This window comes from Petaurus breviceps, unplaced genomic scaffold, assembly GCF_028583685.1.
Source record: "Petaurus breviceps papuanus isolate PSGF00001 unplaced genomic scaffold, PetGlider_PUasm1.0 99, whole genome shotgun sequence".
NCBI classification, from domain to species: Eukaryota; Metazoa; Chordata; class Mammalia; order Diprotodontia; family Petauridae; genus Petaurus; species Petaurus breviceps.
In genome coordinates, this window is record NW_027187465.1 from 21914943 (window position 1) to 21933684 (window position 18742).

General features: G+C 43.7%; 1 protein-coding gene across 1 annotated transcript in view; it reads right to left on the reverse strand.

The window, feature by feature from the left end:
* The window catches only part of CUX2 (cut like homeobox 2), a 343700-nt gene that overhangs the window by 159307 nt on the left and 165651 nt on the right, over positions 1-18742 (reverse strand). The gene's annotated exons all lie outside the window — the stretch shown is intronic.

The window sequence follows — 18742 nt, forward strand, 5'->3', positions numbered from 1 at the left end:
CCCTGGGTCTGACCAAAACTGGGATTTTTTTTTTTTTTAGATCATTGGGAACTGGGTTGACGATAGTTATAAAACTGGGTGGAGTGCCCCATTCTCCCCCTGCCCCCTCTCCCCCCAGCCCATTTCTTAATTTTTCCAAAGGAACGCTGGCATACGCTTGTCAGTAACTGTGGAAAACATCACCAGGCCATGTCAAAATAGCATATTGTATGGGCAGATTATAGTCTAAGAATGTGGCGCTGACAGCTTTCATATATCACGGGCAGGGAACCGTTCCAACCATGAGTTACTTACTCTTAAGTGTTCATAAATAAGCTCTATAAGATATCTATAGCTTTTTAATTTCGGCGGATTTTGGAAAAATGAAGGTGCCGATGTGGAGTAAACTGACCTTTCAGTCCTCTCACAGTAAATTATTTCCAGTTCACTTTGAGTGCAGGGAATATTTCATTTGAGGGCCCTCGGGTGCAGATGGAGTGGATTTGAAGGGGTTTGGCCCGCCTAGGAGTGGGGTGGAGGTGTGAAGTCTGGCTTTCATAGAATTCAAGTCAATTCAATTGAACCTGCATTTATTAAGTGCCTACTGTGTGTTGGACACAGCACCTGGGCTAGGCACTAAGGATACTGGAGACGAAAACATAAAGCCCTCCATGACCTCAGCGAGTTGGAGTAAGGCATTAGACTGAGGTGCAACAGAATGAATTCTGTTTGTGGATTCAAAGAAATGAAGCTAAAATGTAGATTCTGCTATTTAATATTTGTGTGACCTGGGGCAAGTTGCCTGACTCCTCTGAGCCTGTTTCCTTATCTGTAAAATGAGAGTATTAAATAGATCAGATCATTTCAAAGGTCCTTTCTGGCTCTTCTCCTAAGACCTTTCCCCCACCCACGCGCGCCCCTTCCCCCCCATTCTACATTCTTGTTGAGGTGTTGTTTTGATTGTGTCTGACTTTTTGTGAAACCCACCCCCTCCCAAAGCCTCCTGAAGACTCCAAGGTAATGCTGTTGTTCAGTTGTGCCTGACTCTTTGTTGACCCCATTTGGAGTTTTCTTGGCAGAGATATGGAGTGGTTTGCCATTTCCTTCTCCAACTCATTGGACAGATGAGGAAACTGAAGCAATCAGGGTTGAGTGACTTGCCCAGAGTCACATAGCTAGTGTGTGTCTGAGGCTGGATTTGAACTCAGGTCCTCCTGACTCCAAGCCTGGTACTTTATCCACTGTACCACCTGCCTGCCCCAGAGGACATTATCCACTGTGTTACCTAGCTGCCCTACTCTTTATTCTGCTAGGGAGGATATATCACCACTCAATTACCCCCAATTATCCTGTGTATAGCTTGTACACATTTTTTCCATGTTGTATCCTCCATTAGAGCATGAGCCCCTTGACAGCAGGAGCTGTCTTTTATCTTTTTCTGCATCCCCAGAATCTAGCACAGGGTCTGGAACACATTAGGTGCTCAAGAAATGCTTATTAGAAGATTATCTACAAACATTTATTAAGTACCTATTATATGTAGGTGCTGGGCACTACCAAAGAAACAAAGAAAAATGATGGTGTACCTGACTTCATTGAGGCCTTATATGCTTCTGAGGAACACATCTATGGGTCGGTACAGATTAGCTCCAAAGTCATTTCCAGAGGGTGAGAGGGCTGCTAGCTGAGTCCTGGAGGGTCAGGACAGACGTGGTGTAGGAGGCTTCGCTTTGAAAAAAGCCAGCAGTGGAGCGGCTAGGTGGCACAGTGAGTAGAGCACTGGCCCTGGAGTCAGGAGGACCTGAGTTCAAATCCGGCCTCAGACACTTAACACAAAAAGTAGCCGTGTGACCTTGGGCAAGTCCCAAATGCCCTCCAAAAAGCAAAAAAAAAAAAAAAAAAAAAAAAGCCAGCAGTTGTTGAAGGCAGATTCATATTGACTCTCTCCTGCAGTATTAGAGATCTCTCCCTCTTGAAATGACTTTTCATTGCATCCCCAGACTCTAGCGCAGCTTCCCCACATTCTAAGCATGACAGACCCCTCCTGCAAAAGAGCGGAGGTGAGCCTATAGAATGTCATATAAGGGAAACAGCAAGTTGGCCAGCTAGACCTGAATAGAAAGTTCAAGTTGGGGAGAATTGTTCAATTATCTCAGAAAAGTAGGTGGGAGACAGATCGTGGAGGTTTTCAGCCATTGCCATCAACAACAACAACAAAAAAAATGAGCCGAAAAGAAAGGGAAAAACCCTTCCGTCTTCCACGCAGAGAAGAAAGAATCTGGGTTGTGCAAGCATCTTGGATGGGCCCTTCCCTTTCCTCCTCATTTCTAATGGTGGCAATTTCAGGAGAGGAGGACAATTCACTGGAGCTGTCAGCGCTTTTCATTTGCATAATTCAGGATATGGTCTGTTTATGTGGTCGTTCGCCTGCTTGCAGGAACTGGAAGGACGGTTTCCCTTCCCCACCCTCCTGCCCCGGACAATAACTTGGAGTTGCAGTTCCGTATGTATCACCCGATTACATTTGCAGCAATCAAGTCCCATAATTTTCCAAATCCGGTGATGCAATAAATATCTGCAATCAGATTTATTAAAAACACATGCGCGCATGCAGGAGTATATTTCGAGGTTGAACTCTTTAATCTACCATATGCCCGGTGAGGAGGAGCAGCCGGCTAGGAGACCGCATTTGTTACTGCCTCCACGCATTTATCTAGTGTGTGTAACAAAACACTTTTACCATTAGCTAATGAAATAAAAGTCCTATTAACCCACAAAAAAATCCCTTTTTGTCTAAAAGGGGAAATGCACGGTAATGGACTTATATGGTGTCTGAGCATCTATAAATCTAGTTAACCACCATTCACACCAATATCATAAACCTTGTACCACCCAACACAGGGCAAGAGGACAGCCCAGCTCCCCAACTTGCACCCTCCCTGAGAGAAGGCAAGAAAGAGCCCAGGTCATGAAACCTGCTTCGGGAGAAAAAGCACATTGGAATGAACTTATTTTGGGAGAGATCCTCTTGCTCAGATATCTCACCTCCACCTTTCTGGAGGGGAAAGTGTGAACCAGGAGAATGGTGGGAGGCTTAGAGAAGGCTGAGAGCCCTTTCTTGAATCACAAGATTCTTCCTTAGAACTGGGTTCACAAAATTAGAATCATCCCATATGCCAGCCCTGATGTCACCGTAAGACCCATTCTGCCTGGTGAGAAGACCTTTCGTATGTTACTCAAATTGACAAAATGTTAATTGCTAGGAAAATGAGCTGGGCAGCAATTTACTAGACTGCAACCCCCTTGAGGGCAAGGATCACATTTATCTTTGTATCTCCACCACTATGGGATTGGATGTTTCCGCTGAGACAAAGTATGACAGAGAATTTGATTTGACATTCATTGACTGCGTTTCCGGATCTCATAGGTCACCTAATTCCATCTTTTCCCTGAATTCTAAATTTTATTTTAATGCTTCTAACCAATGATTGGTCTTCCAACCTTGAAGACCTCCAGGGATGGAAAACTCATTACTTTTCCCCACCCCCACCCCCAAAGCCTCCTAAAGTTTCCCATTCAATGTTGTTCAGTCATTTCACTCCTGTCCGACTCTTCATTGACCCCATTTGGGGTTTTCTTGACAAAGATAGTGGTTTGCCATTTCCTTCTCCAGATCATTTTACAGATGAGGAAACTGAGATGAACAGGGTGAAGTGACTTGTTTAGGGTCCCACACCTAGCATGTGTCTGAGGTTGGATTTGAACTCAGATTTTCATGACTCTAGGCTTGGCATTTTCCACTGTGCCACCTAATCACCCTCTCCCATTCAATAGGGCAGCCCTAATAGGACATTTTTTACTCAGGTACATTTTTACTTATGTACTTGTGTGCCCCTCCACAAACCTTCTATTCATTGGCCTTCATACTGGAGTTTGGCACCAAATAGCATAGATCAGATCCATGTCCACACAATAACCTTTTAGGTGACTAATGCCTGCTGTCATATCCTCCCAATATTTTCTCCTCTAAACATTCCTTCATAGTCTATGCTTAGAGCATGGTTTTGAGTCCTCTCACCATTGTGGTCATTCTCTGGTGATGTTCTACTGGTCAATATCCCTTCAACAAACCTTTAGCAAGGGGAGGTGCAATGATGGAACAAGAAGACATAGACCCTGCCCTCAAGGAGCTTCCAGTCTAGTTGGAGAAGTGGGGGATGAAACAAGCTCTCAGTCCACAGTAATAGTCATGATATGTATATTATCCATGTATATTTTCAAACTTATCCTTCTCTTTCAGGTTGACTTTCCCCTGTCACCTAGCATACCTCATAGTCACTTCCCTGCTCACTGGTGTGTTCAGAGAATGAATAGCGATTTATTATCAGTCAAAGCAGAATATAATTGGGAGGTGAAATCTTTTTATAAATCACAAAATGTATCCCCAAAGTAAACTGGATTATTTGTTATTTAGAGTCATAGATGTTATAGCTTCCTAAGGAGGAATCTTAGAACAGGGAATGGCAGGGCTGAGAGGGCTGGGAGGGTACTTAGAACAGGGAATGTCAGAGCTAGGAGGAGTCTTAGAACAGGAAACGAATGTCGGGACTGGGAGAGACCTTAGAACAGGGAGTATCAGGGTTTGGAGAGATCTTGGGAAAGAGAATGTCAGAGTAAGAAGGGAACTTTGTATTTAAGTCAGAGCTCTGAGGAAAGCTTAGAAATTATCTAGTCTAATCTCTTATCAAAGGAGGACACTCAGATCTAATGGGGGCAGTGATGTGCCCAAGGTCACATAGATAAGAAATTGCTGGGGCAGATTCTGAGGCTGGGTCCTCTGCCTCTAGGTCCACGGAGTTCTCCATGGTACAGCCCCTGGCCTTGATTGTTCCCTAAATCACTCCCTGTTCTATTAGTGCTGACAATTCTGGGTTCAGTGGGCAGCAGGATAATGCACTCACTGAAACCTGAGTGACAGAATTATTAGTAGTACTGGGCTCCTTCAAGGTCAGGGACATCCAGTGTGATGGGCAATGGCTTCTGGGAAACCCAAGTTCATAAGGCAGAAGCAAAGTCCATCCAACCAACACCTCTTATGGGATGATGTGTCATCATACTGACAATCTGTCTAATAGTGATAAGGGCTTATGCTCACAGGGAGTACATTATTTCATTTGAACCCACCACCAACCCTGGAAAGCAGATCGGGGCAAGGCAGTGGGGCACCATTCTCTGTCTAAAGCAAATATCCTACTACCTGGGTTCTTAGCTCAGCCTTGCTCATGCAGGAATAAATACTTAGATCTAGAGTCGGGAAGACCTGAGTTCAAATCCCAGGCTGGATTCTTAGCAGGTATATTACCTTGGGCAAGTCAGTAAGACCTATGAGCCTCAGAGTCCCAGGGTTTACCCCAGTGCTTGGTACATAATAGGTGCTTAATAAACATTTTCTTTGGAGTCTGAAACTTTGAAATGGGGAAAGTAGAATAATATGATCTTATTGACCATAGATTTAGAGCTGGAAAAGGGACCCCACAGGCTTGCCAGTCCTGTTCATTCTACAGAAGAGGAAATGGAAGCCCAGCACAGCAAGCTGACTGTCATGCCTGAAATAGGTTCATGGCTGGAGAACTGGAGGGGACAGAGAAGTCACCTGGCGTGATTTCTTCCTTTTGCAGAGGAGGAACCTCAAGCCCAGAGAAGTTAGGTAAATTCCTCAAGGTCATACTGCTATTTCTTTTGGGAGGGCAATTGGGGTTAAGTGACTTGCCCAAGGTCACACGGCTAGTTTTTGTGTTAAGTGTCTGAGGCCAGATCTGAATCCAGGTCCTCCTGACTCCAGGGCCAGTGCTCTATTCACTGTGCCACCTAGCCACCCCAATCACACTGTTATTTCATGGCAGAATTTGAACAGCACCCATCTCACAGGGTTGCTGTGACAATCAAATATGATTATATAAAATTATTAATTTGGAAAACATTTTAAAAATTCAATGATTAAAGTGCATTATAGAATGTATTTTGCAAAAAAAAAAGTTTTTGGGGGTCAGGATCTGTGATTTCTTTGGTGTGAGCAATTCCCAGTATGGAAACTCCCTCTACCAATGTAGATCAACAACTCTTGAGTCTTGGGGGTGTTGAGTATATTATTCGAAGTGAAATAACAGCCAGTAATAAAGTCAGGGCTTGAACCCAGAGTCCAATTAAACTTGATTAATCAATTGATAGGTATTTATTAAGCACCTACTATGTGCTAGGCACTGGGCTAAGTAAGCCCTTGGAACTCTAAGGCTCATAGGGATTAAACAATTTGCCCAGAGTTATATAGCTAGTAAGTATGCAAGTAATTACTAACCGCATTAGCCGCTAGTGTTCCTAACTCCACGATATTCCCTATATCAGTCAGTCATCATCATCATTATTGTTATTGCTCATTATGACCATATTTGTTACTGTTGTAATTATAACCTGAGAGATCTTGGACAATTTACTTAGTTTCTCTGGGTCTCAGTTCTCTCTTCTGTACCAGGAAGAGGTTGGACTCTCAGCTCCACTTAACCAAACACCAATCAGTGGAATGACCAACCATAACTGCAGTGGACTGATAACCAACCACACCACCCACCTCCTGACCCAGAGGTGATGGATTAAATATGCAGAATGAGACACACATATTTGAACAAGACCAATGGAGGAATTGGTTTTGCTTGATAATATATATTTGCTACAAGGATTTTCCTTTCCTTTTCTTCTTCAATGAAGACAGAGAAAATTAATATTTGTTAATAAAAACAATTGATTAAAAATTATACTCTCCCCTATTTGATAGATGAGGAAAATGAAGCCTAGAGAGGATAAAAGGGCTGGCTCCTGGCAGAGCTGGTCCTGAAAGTCATGTCTCCTACTTCCGGTTTTTGCCATTATGCATGGCCAGTCTAAAGGAAACCCACTCCAGGGACTTCGAGACTTCTGACAGTTAATATAGAAGCTGAGTGTTGGACCTTTCTTTAACTACCCCCTCCCCCAATCCTTATCCCTACCCCAATCAGAACGCAGTAGGAGAGATGCTGAACCCAACCCGAAGTCTCTGTGCCAGGCCTTGGGCTTAGACTCATCTGATTAACGGGCCATCAGGAGCAGACAGACAGCCCGGAGCCCAGCACAGACCAACTCAAATAATTGTAATAATAAACATTCCATTTGCAGCTAAAGAAGAAATAATTTTAATGAGCTCAGAACAGAAGACAGACTCTACTAAGGTTTGGGCTAAAGATCGGCATGGAAGTAAACTGTAATCTTAGCCAGAGTAAGTTCTGTGCTGTGGAGCAGAGAGAGTTCCTTGGTCCAGAAGGAAAGAGTTTACCCCGAGATGATGCCAATTCAGTTTTGTGCAATTCAATGAATATTAAGCCCCTACTGTGTGCTAGGCACTGTACCAGGTGCTGGGAATACAAAACCAAAAATCAAAATGGTCCTTGCTTCCAAGAAGCTTCCACTCTATGAATGAGTGAAAGAAAGGAAAGACATTTATTTTAATGCTAACTCTGTGACAGACACTGAAGGTACAAAGGAGATAGAAAATACAAAAAACTGGCAGGGAGGCATTAATAAGGAAAGGCCCACATAAATAACTTAGCTTGCTTATTTAGACTTCCCCTAACCTGGCCCCTTCCTGCCTTTCCAGGCTATTTACTTGTTCCATGAAGGGGAGGGGGGCAATGGGGCCATGGTGAGGCTTCGGGGAGATGGCAAGGGAGTGAGAGAAACTTATTGCAGTAGGGTGTGAAGTCACAACTTGCCTGAGGATATAATTCTTATAAGTATTTATAGATTCATGGCTGGAGAACTGGAGGGGACAGAGAGGTCCCCTGGCCTGATCCCCTCCTTTCACAGAGGAGGATCTCTGTGAAAGCCCAGATCCAAGACCAGAGAAGTTAGGTAAATTACCCCAGGGTGGAAAAAGAATTCTAGCTCTGACCTAGGAACTCTAAATCTTACTCTAAAATTTTCTCTCCCTCAGCCTAAGTAAGGGTTGTTATTGAGATAATTTGAAATAATATAGATTTGGAATCATAGAACTGTTTTTTTTGGGGGTGGTGGTGGTAATTGGGATTAAGCTACTTGCCCAGGGTCACACAGTTAGTAAGTGGCTGAAGTCAGAATTTGAACTTGGGTCCTCCTGACTCAAGCACCTCCTTGTGCTCTATGCACTATGGTGCCACCTCGATGTCCCTGAATAATAGAATTGCATCCATAATAGCGCACTTAAAAAAATTTATGCAAACCCTCCTCTGCCCTTCTTCAGCTAGGTGGTGTATGGTTAGACTGCTGACCTTGGACTGAGGAAGTCTTGAATTTGAATCCTGCCTCAGATACTTCCTAGCCGTGTGACTCTGGGTAAGTCACTTAACCTGTTTCAGTCTGTTTTTTCATCTGTATAATGGGGTGTGGTAGTGATAAAAAATAGCGTCTACTTCACAGGGTTGTTGTGAGGATCAAATGAGATAATGCCTGTAAAGTGTCTAGAGAAATGCAAGCTTTCATGGTTATTCTTTCTGCTTCACTTTCATTTCACTGCTGTGAAATTTGCAGCCTCAGTTCTTCCATAATGTCAAACAGGTGTCATGAAAGCACCTTCTTGCACAGAGCTAGAATTCTATTTCAGGCCCACATGATCTCTTCATAACCTACTGCAGTAACGCTTCTCTCACTTCCTCGACACTCTCCTCTCCTTTTTAGCTCCCCTTTATGTATTGTTTTCCCTCATTAGAATGTAAGCTCCATGAGGGCAGGGACTATCTTTCTCGCTTGTGTTGGTATCCTCTCTCTCTCAGTCTCTGTCTCTCCTCTCTCTCTCTCTCTCTCTCTCTCTCTCTCTCTCTCTCTCTCTCATCTATCCATCTATATACTTTGTGTCTATTTACCCATTTGTCTATATATGTATCTTATCTGTCTACTTACCATATATAGCTATCTTATCTATCTATCTTATCTTATCTATCTATCTTATCCAGCCTCCCATCTATCTATCCATCCCTCTATTTATCTGTCTGTCTGTCTGTCTGTCTGTCTATCTATCTATCTATCTGTCTGTCTGTCTGTCTGTCTGCCTGTCTGTCTATCTATCTTTCTGTCTGTCCATCCATCCTTCTATCTTTAGCCATATTTGTGGTGAGAAATAAGACAAGATGGATGGCCCCAGCAGTGATGGCCAAGATGGATAGCCAAGCTGCTATGGAAAGACAGGCCAGGTTACAGAAGCCATCAATCATTCCCAACGTGTTATGTAAATTTCTGATGCCAAAGATGTACCGAGCCAATTATCAGGGGCCACGTCGAGGTTTCAAATGACCACAATAAACCTTTCCCCAGCTAACTGATGAGCAATCACCAGATTTCTGTGCTTTATTGGCTGGTGTAAATATTTTGCTCTACGATTAAACATTCTATGGGAGGGAAACTCAGCTAAACCCAAGTTCTCTGTGTATTCCGAGGGTAGAATAAGGAGAAGTGATGGTCAGCAACTTTTTAAAAAAACATTTACTTTCTTTCCTCCTCCCTTCTTTCCTTCCTTTCTTTCTTCTTTCTATCTTCTTGGTATATTATAGGAAATTGGTTATGAAATGGCTTCAGGAGTTCAATAGAGGCTTCATTTTAGGGAGTGGCCACAGGATTGGGAGGGTAAAACGTTGTGGAATGGGAACTGAGATATTTTAGGTTTGGAGGTGGGAGGGGGACAGGACAAAGGACAGGGATGAGGCTTCCCTGTCTTCCTGGTCTTGGAGAGCTTGGTGAAGCCAGAGCAAGGGGAGTCCAGTGTGGGAGGGATTTCAACCAGTTGTGACCTTTGGGGTTGAGAGACAGGATCGAGGTAACACAAGGTGGAGGTGACCTTTTAGCAGGCTCCAGACCCCCTGGTGACAAAATAAGGGGAAACATGTCTTTCTGAGGGTGTGGCAGAGTAAGATGTTCACACCAGCCTCTGGCTAGGCCAATACGGTGGAGGAGAGCTGTGATTTAGAGATCAGGAGACCTGAGTTCTAGAACCATCTCTGTCCCAATTCTCTGTGTAACCTTTGACAATCACCTGCTCTCTCTGGGCCTATTTCCTCAGCTATAAAAACAGGTGGTTGACCTAGGTCAGTAGTGGAGAACCTGTGGCCTTGAGGCCACACATGGCCTTCTAGGTCTTCAGGTGCAGCTTTTTGACTGAGGCCAAATTTTCCAGAACAAATCCTTTTATTAAGGGAATTCATACTGTGAAGTTTGGATTCAGTCATAGGGCTGCACTTGAGGGCCTAGAAGGCCACATGTGACCTTGAGGCCAAAGGTTCCTCACCCCTGACATAGGTAATCCCCAAGGCCCTTTCCAATTCTAAATCTATGAGCATGTGATCTGAGTCGCTCTGTTCAGGCACCCTGCATTATAGCAAGGTAAACAATATGCAAATGCATAAAGATACAAGATATATACAAAGTATCCTGGAATTCCTGGTACTGGAAAGGTTGAGGCTAGTGGATTGACAGAGCTCAGGAGTCCTGAACAGCAGTGCATTAAGCTAACTGGGCATCTGCAGCAATAAGGTGAGCCCCTGGGAGTCCCTATGCCAACAGTTAGCAACCTTGGTCAAATCATTTTACTTCTTGCGCCTCAGTTACCTCATCTGTAAAATAGGGGCAAGAATCATTGCACCCTTTAACTTTATGGGGACTGCTGAATGCATAAATGAAGAATTTCTTAAGCGCTTGACTATTTGTTAAGCACAAAAGTAAACTGCTCCTTTCCTTTGAGAAGCTTACTTTCTAATAGGTAAAGACATCATGTACAGGAGACTGGTGGCCACAGGTCAAGGTCTTTGTGTCTGGGAAATCACAGGGGTGGCAATTGAGCCATAGGGTAAGTGATTTTTGTGAGGAAATGACTTTGTTCTTCTACATACATGACATTTTCTCCCTCTATCCCCTTTCTTTCACTCACGTCATCTTTTCCCTGGAACAATCACTTAGGTGCAGTAGGATCCTGATAGATCTCCCTGCTTCTAGCCTCTTCCCAGTGCCTGGCACATAGTAGGTAGCATATTCCCTTTCCCAATCCATCTTCCACATAGCCGCCTGATATTCCTAAAAGACACATAAAATCACACCACTTCCCTCACCCAGAATATTTAGATGCTCCCTATTGACTCTGGAAGGAAATACAAAAGTTCTCAGGTTGACATTTAAGGCCCTCAACAATCTGTCTCCCACTGCCTGACTTTCCAGTCATTTCCTATTTCCAGACATTTCCTGTTACGCTCCTTTACGCACGCCCTGGTTTGTCAAGGATGCACATTTGATCTCCCGCTGTGGTGCCTTTGCAAAGGAGGTCCCCATGCCATGTTCACCTCTTAGAATCCTTTGTTTTTTTAAAGTCCAGTTCTATTTGAGGCCTTTCTGATTCCCTGGTTGTAAATTTGATATTATATGCAAAGCACTTTGTAAACCTCAATATTGTTATTACTATTATTATTGTTGCTAACTAGGTGCCCAGTGGATAGGGCACTGGGCTTGGAATTAGGAAGACTCATCTTCATGAGTTCATAATCTGGCTTCAGACACTTACTAGCTCTGTGACCCTGGGCAAATCACTTAACCTTGATTGCCTCAGTTTCTTCATCTGTAAAAGGGCTGCGGAAGGAAATAGCAAACCAGTCCAGTATTTTTTGCTAAGAAAAACCCGAATGGACATGGCTGAAAAAACAACATTGCTGTCTTTCCCCAAAATGACTTTGTTTATATTTGTAGATTCTTTATATCTATTTCTCCATCACCAGACTAACTCCCCCCCAACCCCAGTGGAATGGAAGCTTTTTGAGGACAGGGTTTTTTTTTTTCTTTTTCATCTTTCTATACAGTGACCAGTTCATATTAAGCATAAATGTTTGCTGAATTGATTGAAAGTCATTAACCATAAAATAAACAGAAGCGGATTGTTTGTGACGAGATTTTTCTCATCCTTGAAGCAGACCTCAGCCCAAATTCTCAGCATGGCGATGAGGGGGAGACTCCTCTTTCCAGACAGACTGGGAGCCCCATATTTTGCTGCTCCCTGTCCCTTACTCTGCTGCCCATTTGAGGCTCTCAGGCATGTCCATGCCGGGTCCCCTACAGATCACCTTTGCTGCCTTCCCAGAAATCAAGGGAAGAAACCTGCTTCAGTTTCAGCAGTGGAGAGAGTGGGAGACCGTGTAAGCGCTGTCCTTGAGAAAGGATGCCAATCACACGGCTAATTATCTCTGTGGCACATGCACAGACTGAGATCCAAATCAGGGAGCTTCCTCCTGGCCTTGATTACTGTTTGATATGCACGAATTCTAGGAACTTAGAATCCTGTGAGCAGTGGAGAGAACAAAGGGAGGCCACCTACCAGTGCAGACCCTGGGTCTGCACTGAAGACTCCCCCTTGGCAGGTGAAAACCCAGGGCTTAAAGTTTGAAAGATGATAGGATTTAGGGAGGCACCTTCCCTGAATCACCCCCAAACTTTTGGGTGTCAACTCAGGGAAGGGAATCCTCATGAAAGGTGGCTTTTGGCAGCAGACATTAAGTTCAATTTAATGAGCACTTATTAAGCTCCTACTGTATGCCACACATTGCACTAAGTACATGGGACGCAAAGACAAAACTGAGACAGTCCTGTGCTAAGGGAGCTCAATTCTATTGGGTGGACATTGGTTAGGGGGGTGACAGACTGTCAGATTTGGAGTCAGTAATAATATGAGTATTGATAATAATGAGGCAGTGGACTTGGAATCAGGAAAACCTCATTTTCCAGAGTTCAAATCTGGCCTCAAACACTTACCAGAAGTGTGACCCTAGGTAAGTCACTTAATCCTATCTGCCTCAGTTTCCTCTTCCGTAAAATGAGCTGGAGAAGGAAATGACAAACCACTCCAGTTTCTCTGCCAAGAAAACCTCAAATGGGGTCACAGAGAGTCATACAGGACAGAAAAAAACTGAACATTGATAGTAGTATTAGCACTTATATAAAAACAGCTAAGTGGTGCTGTGGATAGAGTGCTGAACCTCGACCTGAGTTCAAATTCAGCCTCAGTCCAGGGTTGTGAGGATGGAGTGAGACAGTATTTATCTCACAGTGCCTGGTACATGGTGCCTAGTTATTTCTTATCTTTTCCCCTTTTTATATAATGTATCTTGTCTGGGATACACATCCGGGGCTTCCTAGGACCAGAGAACAATGGGGGGTGGGTGGGTGGGTACAGGGAGAACTGTGGTTCAAGATGCTGAATGTTCAGGATGGACAAGCCAAGAGATTGCAGGACGAGGTCCCCAAAGGGACCCTACAGGACCTAGAGGAACTGGAGTAGGTGGGATGGTGGTGATTTGCCTAGGGTCACTTAGGTGGTAAAGTAGCCGAGCTCGGATCTGAACCTGGTTTTCCGGACTCCAAAGCTGGCAGGCTTTCTGCTGTCTGATGGGGTCTCCTCCTCCGCCACACCTTCCCTAAGTCATTCTTCTTGCCCAGAATTCAGAGAGAAAATACTTAAACCACCGAATTAGACAGCTGGAAGGGACCTTTGAGATCATCTTGACGGCGTAGAGGCCGCGTGATATCCCGGAGAGCAAACTGGATTAAGGGTTATTAGATACACTCTCTAGGTCCGGCTTTACCACTAATTTCTATGCGTAGCTTTGGGCCAGTGATCATGTGATTTCCCCCGATAGAAACTAAACTCTTAGGGGTGGGGGGTGGGTAGGACCCCTTTCGGTTTGTTTTTGTATTTCCCGTGCCTGGAACGTCGTAGCAAGTGCTTAATAAATGATTGTTAATTGGCTGGCTTGTACCTCAGTTTCCACATATGTAAAATTAGGATATTACTTCTCCCTGGGGCTACTGTGATGATTCACTTAAGAAATGGGGATGTGCACTGAAAGGCATAAAACACTATACATATACAGGGGATTATTAATAAGTGCTCTGTGTGGCTGAACATAGCTTGGAGCCAAAATGGGAAAGGGCAGAAAGAAAAGGATGACTGGGTAATTCCCCCCTCCCCCCAAAGGAGATGGGGTGGGGGCTTTGGTCTTATCCAGTCTTAGGAGAAAAAAAAGCCCAAAGCCTCCAACGTTCCTGGCCCCCAGGGACGTCCCTCAATTCCAACCCAAATTTAGCTCCATCCCACACAAGCCGGCTGTTCTCCTTTTTAAGGGCTGCAAGTCATTTACATGAACAGCTCTGTCTGGGGAAATGGGGATGGGGAGGTCGAAGGTAAAGAGACTAGGGGGAAGGGCAGGCGTCAATCCCTTGCCAGTAAGGCCAGCTCCTGTGAGCCGGCTCGTGGGCTCCTACAGAGACAGAGAGCTGGGCCCCTGGTTTCTCGTGGGGTGCTCGAGAGAAATCCTCCTTCCCTCCCATCCCCCATCTCCACCCCTCCCCAGCCTGAAAGAACAGAATTTAATTTGCAGTCTCATGTATATAGTAAGATCCTATTTCACGCACAGCTGTTCGGGCTCCCGATATATCAAATCCTTTCCACTTAAAAAACAACAACAGCCAAAAAAACTTTCGGAATCAATATCCCTTTCTCTACCTATATTTTATTAAAAAGTTGAGCATCAATATTAATGTTTAAATTCCCACCAAGCTGAGTTTAATTACCTATAAACTGTGCCCACTCCTAGGTAGACTTCCTTCCCTGCCGCAGTAAATAAAAGCAATAAGCAGAGAGCTGCTTTAATAGACGCTAAGCAACTGAACCAAGTCCCAGAGACAATTCAAGGACAGACTCCTGCACAGAATGAACCAGATGGGGAGCTCTTGGGTTTTGTCTTTTTAAAAAATTATTCCCCTCTTCAGCTGATGACAGAATTTTAACCACCTCCCCCTCCCCAAACTCTCTTTCTGGGTTACCACCATCACCCCCACCACCATCTTTTTTTTTTTTTGGAGGGGGGAGGGCAGGGCAATTGGGGTTAAGTGACTTGCCCAAGGTCACATGGTTAATAAGTGTTAAGTGTCTGAGGATGGATTTGAATTCAGGTCCTCCTGCCTCCAGGGCCAGTGCTCCATTCACTGCCACCTAGCTGCCCAACACCACCATCTTTTTAAATGGAAAGGGTATAAAAGCCAGGAAGAGCTTTTTAGAGGTGGTCAAAATCAACTTCCTCATCTAACAGGTGGGGAAAATGAGGCTCAGTGACAAGGTGGGATGCAGTGTAAGTGGGGTGGCAAGGTGAGAATATGGGTCGTTTGACTCTCACGTCTGTGACTTTTTCTACAACACTAAACAATCCCGTTGTTAAGGCTTCCCCCTCTCCAATTACTTTCTATGGCCACTAGCATTTATCAAATTAGATAATATTTGTAAAGGGCTTTGCAAACGTTAAAGCACTATATCAACATTAGCTATTATTATTCTATTTACTTTGTATTTATTGATGTAGGGAGATAGATTTTCCTTAGAAAACACACCAGTGGAGGTTTGCAAACCATTGTCAGCACTCCAGACCTTGAGGAGTTATTTTGGGCACCTCATACATAAACGGGGATGGTGGTGGTGGTGGCCATGGGTGCAACATTTGGCTGTATACTCCAGTTGTATCCCCCTAGGAGAATGTAAGCTCATGTTTTCATTTTTATCCTTGTGGGGCAGCTAGGTGGCACAGTGAATAGATCAGCAGCCCTGGAGTCAGGAGGACCTGAGTTCAAATGTGGCCTCAGACATTTAACACTAGCTGTATGACCTTGAGCAAGTCACTTAACTCCAATTGCCCTGCCTTCCCCCCCAAAAAAAAGAAAGAAAAAAGATCATCCACATCATTTTCGTCCTGGCACCCCCCAGCATCTAGCACGATACTTTACACATAGTAGGCATGTAATAAATACTTATTGACTGCAACTGAAGTCATCAAAGAATCCAAAGGTCCAGATAGTGAGTGATGCAATACCCTTCTGTTTATCTCTCCAGGCTTAACACACATTGGTCCATTCCATGAACCCTAAATGGACACGACTAAGCAGAGAGTGAGTTGAAGAAATACTGATATCCTCTTGGTGGAGCTCTGAATTGGGTCTATCTTTCTGGAAAACAATTTGAAACTGTGCTAAGGAATTGATTAAAATATCCATACCTGCTGACCTTGATCAATGACTGCCAGACATCTACCCATTAAGTGGAGAACAACTGAATATACTGAGGTATATGATTATAATGAAAAGTCATTATCTTGCAAGAAATGACAAATATGAGGAATTCAGAGCATGGGAATAATAGAGTCAACAGATTTAGAGTGAAGCAGGAAGAACCAAAAAGAAGTAATGAAGGCGGTGGTGGTGATAATGGTGGTCAAAAGAAATCAAGAGTGGCAAAGGTGGTGGTCATGGAATTAGTCATAGTAACTATAAATTGTTTCAGAACCAGGCCATAATCGTAGATTTAAAAATGGGTGTAGGGATATATGTACACACATATATAATATGTCATATACAACATGACTATACTAATATAAATAAAAACCAGTAGGGCGGCTTCATGGTGCAGTGAATAGAGCACCAGCCCTGGAGTCAGGAGGACCTGACTTCAAATCTGACCTCAGACACTTAACACAAAACTAGCTGTGTGACCTTGGGCAAGTCACTTAACCCCAATTGCCCTACCTTCCCCCCTCCAAAAAAAAGGCACCCCCCACTCTAAAAGATAGCCAAACATTTAATAATTGCAATGGCCAGTCTTGTAGTACAAATAACATAATGTTGCAGCTGCTGTTGTTGTTGATAAGGACTGGATCTGTGATTTCAGTGATCTGAATCTCCCTTTATCAATGCAGGTCAGAACATTCTAGACAACTTTTAATCTTTGAGAAAGTTTAGAGATTAGGTGGCTTGCCCAGGGCCAATCAATATATGTCAGGGGCAGAACTTGAACTCTAGACTTCTGTTTTCAAGGCCAGTTATCTCTCTACTATGTCATCATGCCCTGACTTTTTTTTTTTTTGCTTTTTGGAGGGAAGTTGGGGTTAAGTGACTTGCCCAAAGTCACATGGCTAGTAAGTGTGTCAAGTGTCTGAGGCTGTATTTAAACTCAGGTCCTCCTGACTCCAGCTGCCCTGACTTTCTATAATAATTGTAATAACAATAATAATATTAAAAATAGTGGTTGACATTTATCTAGTGCCTTAAATACATGCTCTTGCCAAGGAGACTGGAGATCATACATATGGGATGTTGCAGAGAGATGAGGTCATTGGTTTAGCTGAACTGTTTTTCCTTGTTAGGAGGAAGAGTTCAATGCTGGGGCGGAGGGGGGGGGGGGAGTAGACTTTGTCCAGAAAAGGCTGTGATTCAAAAACAAAAATCATAATAAAAAAGGTGGTTTTTTTTTGAACAAAAGAATATAAGTTTCTTGTGGGCAGCGGCTGTTTTATTTTTGGCATCCTACCATGTCCTTTGTACATAGTAGGTGCTTATGAAGAGTTTATTCAGTTGAACTAAACTATGGAAGGAAACTGTTTAACTGTGAGGTGGGATTATAGTGAATTTGTTTCACTGTAGGAAGAGAGGAAAAGAGACGAGATAGAGACTGAGGGAGAGAGACAGAGAGAATTAGAAAGACAGATGGACAGAGGGAGACAGACATAGAAATGAAAAAGTTGATATACAAAGGTATGTTGGAGGAAAGGAAATGGACCAGAAGAAAATGCATGATCACTGTTAATGAAAGAAAGAATGTATTCATAAACACAAACAGGTCTAGGGGCCCTGCTGCCAAAATGTTATCAGTTTACGACATTACAGGAATCATGATATTTTAGGACCTGGGAGAATTATTTGACTGTGAATCTATTAACATTTTCAGGCCATATTTTTAAATGAAGAACCATCCGTCAGAGCTGCATACAGCCGTCTCTGCAGCCCTGATCTATTCATGCATGGATGGATGGAAGACCAGGCTGGGGACGCACACCATGGCTGACAATAATAGATTCCCTAGCGCACCTCATCAGATGCATCAGACATGAGCTCTGCATGGCATTCCTGCAAAGATAAAGCTGTTGTATGAATAGGGGAGAATGGTCTTTTCTCCCGGTTAACATGCAGCAAACAGCTACTCATTTTGAACCCAGGGCTATTTCTCAGGAAGAGGCATTCAACTCATGATACACGGTGCAGGTCTTCCCTTCCTTCACAAACTACCAGGGACCCATCCAGAAGGGCTTTCATGGCATCTCACATTACCAACGCAGCTTATCTGATGACAAGATTATAGCTCAGCCTGAGAAGTCAATGGGAAGGTGGGGGGAGCCTACCTTTGATGCTTGCTAGCTGTGTGACCCCGGGCAAGACAGTAGATATCTCACTCTGAGCCTCAATTTCCTCATTTATAGAATGAGGATAACAAGAGCTGCAATACTTCCTTCTAAGGCTGTTGTTAGAATCATTCAGCTAATATGTATGTAAAGTGCTTTGGGGAACTTTAAGCAGCTAGTAAAAAGTCTATTTATGATATATACTGTCCTCAGCAGTACTCTGTTTCAGACTAGTAAAGCAAAATCAGTCTTTAAGCAATGATGTTAAATATCTTTCCACAACAAGGGGAGGAGTTGGAGGAAAGAAGGTAGAGGGAGATAGGGGTTTGAACAGAGAAGACCAGAATGACTTCCTTTATCATCATCATCATCATCATCATCATCATCATCATCTCCTCCTCCTCCTCCTCCCTTCTTCTTCTTCTTCTTCTTCTTCTTCTTCTTCTTCTTCTTCTTCT